The 3,382-nt window shown below is 27.9% G+C and overlaps 1 long non-coding RNA gene across 1 annotated transcript; it reads right to left on the reverse strand.

The window, feature by feature from the left end:
• Positions 1-574: 574 nt before the first annotated feature.
• Positions 575-869, reverse strand: LOC119603155. The gene is made up of 2 exons (XR_005231397.1): positions 719-869; positions 575-650 (listed from the first exon to the last, which is right to left on the reverse strand). It is a non-coding gene; the product is annotated as an uncharacterized LOC119603155 (long non-coding RNA).
• Positions 870-3,382: the final 2,513 nt, after the last annotated feature.

Raw genomic sequence — 3,382 nt, forward strand, 5'->3', positions numbered from 1 at the left:
TTGGATACAAATTTTGTATCTCTACCTATTATGTGTTTAAAAATGTTTAGCAACATTCCAAATTCATGTAAATTTAAATTTCTAATGTGTAAATTTAAAATTAAATTCTTTAAAGTAACATTGACAAAATGTATATATACATTTAAAATGCTTTGTTATAAACTTCACATTTTTTCCAAAACAAAACAAAAATGAGTTAAAACTGTTTTTCAAGAACTTTTATTAGAATTAATGATAAAGATAAAACCAAAATTTGATTAAAGATAAATACGTAATTAAAAAATTGAAAAATACATCAAAGAACACAAATATACATATTATTTGTAAGACCACAGTCATATTATGACTCCATATAATATTTCATTATATTTCTGAATAAAATATGGAAAAGACTGCTTAGCTAACCAAGCTCTTCAGTTCTTATTCTTCTTGAAATGTATTTTTTCTGTAATCAATCCTAATATTAGTATTGAATGAGATTTTATTTTGGCCCAATGCATTAAAGAAGTTGATGTACATATATTTTTATTGCTTTTGCAATTATATGCCCGGAAGAGCCACAATTCTTTTTTTGGCGATTGGTGCCGACTTCATTGCTATACAGTCATTTGTTGCAAATATTGTAATTATAATTTTCTTTTTGAAAATATCTGGAAAAACAAAAATAACAATTTCTGAAAAATTTCAAAACAAAAAATTATTTCATTTGGCGACTTACACACATTTATTCGTTAGATGATTTTTATGAGTTTCCCCACCATTAGAATATATTTTTAAGCCTTTTTAAGTATTTTGTACCGTTTTAAATAACAAATATGTGTTTTAAATAACAAATTTCTCTAACTTTTTATAATTTAAAAAATAAAATGTGACGTTTTTATATCACTGCATTCAAATTGGTATGATTACACATTTTTTTGTTTAAAAAAGAAATTTAAATAGAATACATGTAATTTTAACTTTAAAATGTTTATTATCTTATAAACATGTATACAAATAATACAAAATACTACATTTTGTATGTATTTTGCTGCTAAAAACATGTAATTATTTTTATAAACTTTTTATGCTTAAATTTACACATTTTTTGTAATTTTCTCTTAAAAATTACATTCTCCGTAGTAGTAATTTTACACGCATTTTTTAGAGTGTATGTTAAAATTAATGTTCCTAGGTTGAATATTTTAGTTCAAAAGTTATAAGGGGCCAAAAAAGGTACCAAATCACCTTTGTTACACATTTTTACCCCTTAAAAGTACGAATTTCAAAAAAGTACCAGACACCCATTTGTGCATTTAAAATGTTTCTTGTATCACTAATATTGTGTAAGATAATTAAGAAAACCTGTTTTACCCGTTTTCCCCCCTTTTTACCCGTAAATGTACAAATGTACCAAAAACACATCTACTGTCAGAATTTCATGACGGTTCAGCCGTTTGGGCTGTGCGATGATGAATCAGTCAGTCAGTAACGCTACTCTTTTATATATATAGAAGATGGAAGATGACACTCGCATTATCGATATAAATGCTTTGAGTCTTATTTCATTCAGAGTCTTGAGGAGTTGAGAGGAATTATTTCAAGAAAATAAAACTTACGAAACCATACGAAAGGCAGCAATTGGAGTAAATAGCGTTTTTGCAATTGGAGTAAATAGCGTTTTGGTGTTGTAAACTCACACAACTTGTGTGGTCCTCCCTAAACCTAACCTAACCTTGGAACATACGCTTTTGGTTCAATGACGAAGCCTTTTGGTTAAAATCGGTCCATTATTCCACCTAGCCCCCATACAACAAAACCGCCAGAAAAGAGTTTTGAGCTTATAATCATTTTAAGTTTTATACTGGCATTGATGACCTTGCCAAATTTCTTAATGATCATTTGACCCTAGCTCTCATACAAAGTCTGTTTCAGAAAATGATTTGAATGTCTACAATTCACACTTAACACTAACTTCGTTGAAATTCTGCACAAATAAATATTATCTATATAATTAATAGGCAAGACGATTTTTTACTCTTACAGTATACATTTGATCTTGGCAAAAAATATATCATTTTAAAGATATTTGTTCGCAGATGTGCACAATATATACATATATTAATGAGATCGGTTCAGAATTTTACGAGCTATAAGCGTTTAAAGTTGTTACTAATACATAGAAACAATAGTCACACGTACGTATTCTTGAAATTAAAAACAAACAAACAAACAAAGCAAGAAACAAAACAAAAAAGTAAACCGTGTTGTTTACTTTTTTAAAAAAAGAGAGGAGAGCGCAGAAACGTTTAACTTCTCTGTTACTGTTTTCTTTCTGTATTTCGCATGATATTTGTTTTTGTTGTTGTTTTTAATAAGAAAGCGAAAATAGGATTTTATTGTTTCATATTTTTGTGTAAAGAGCTAAATTGTGAATCAGATAATGATCTATTTTGTTATAATATCGTTACGATTGTTACCAAATCGAAAGGAATATTTTTATAAGAATTAGGACTTCAGTTTTATATTCAGAGTTTTCTATTGGAGGTTTTTTCGTTATTTAAACTTTTCAAGATAATTAAATTGAAGTACATTCCCGAGGAAACAACGAACTGGGAATATAAAAAGATGTGTAAATAATGCTTGGGGACACCTCAAGATATGTCAAACAATGTACTGATATTGGTATTTGACCTGCAAAAATATTGGTAGGACATCAGTAATTTTTTTTAATTTTAAGTATTGATATCGTAAAGTAATGACAAATATCGGTTACATTAATGAATTTTCAATTCCCTAACTTTTTAACGACGGTATAATATTTTAAAGACAAAGATCGGAAAAATACAAGAATGTCAAAAGTTTTGTATTGAAATATTTTTAAAATACAAAATTATTAACGTGAACTTTTTATTGATCGTTACACTGCCGATACTTTTCAATTATGTTTAACGAAAAAAAATGGGTGAAATAAAATACTGAATTGCGGTACATAATTATTAGTTTTGATTGATTTGGAAGATTTAAATGATGGATTAACGAATTGATTCAGTGTCAGTAAGTAATAAAAAAAAGCCTGTATAAAATATAAGTAAAGTTTAGTTGGTCATGCCGGAAAATGATACACCGCAATAAACGGATAGGTATATCGCTTATATGCAGGTTTAGCACAGCGAGGATTTGTTGATATTCTTCATTTTTGGGTTATTCTAACCAATTAGGAAATAGTGGTGTAAAGTGAAAACTGTAAGTTGAATAGGTGATGGTTATATGCTATATAAAAAAAGATGAAACTGCTAGATAAAACTGCTAAATATAAATGAAGTCTTTTGGGATGAAGAGTGTATCAATAAATGTTGGTCTGCTGAAGTCTTTGTCGAGTGTTATAAGGGATAATTTATAC

The sequence above is a fragment of the Lucilia sericata genome, unplaced genomic scaffold (genome assembly GCF_015586225.1).
Source record: "Lucilia sericata isolate MDLA Ls3-8-SP2 unplaced genomic scaffold, ASM1558622v1 Contig000277F_arrow, whole genome shotgun sequence".
Lineage (NCBI taxonomy): Eukaryota > Metazoa > Arthropoda > Insecta > Diptera > Calliphoridae > Lucilia > Lucilia sericata.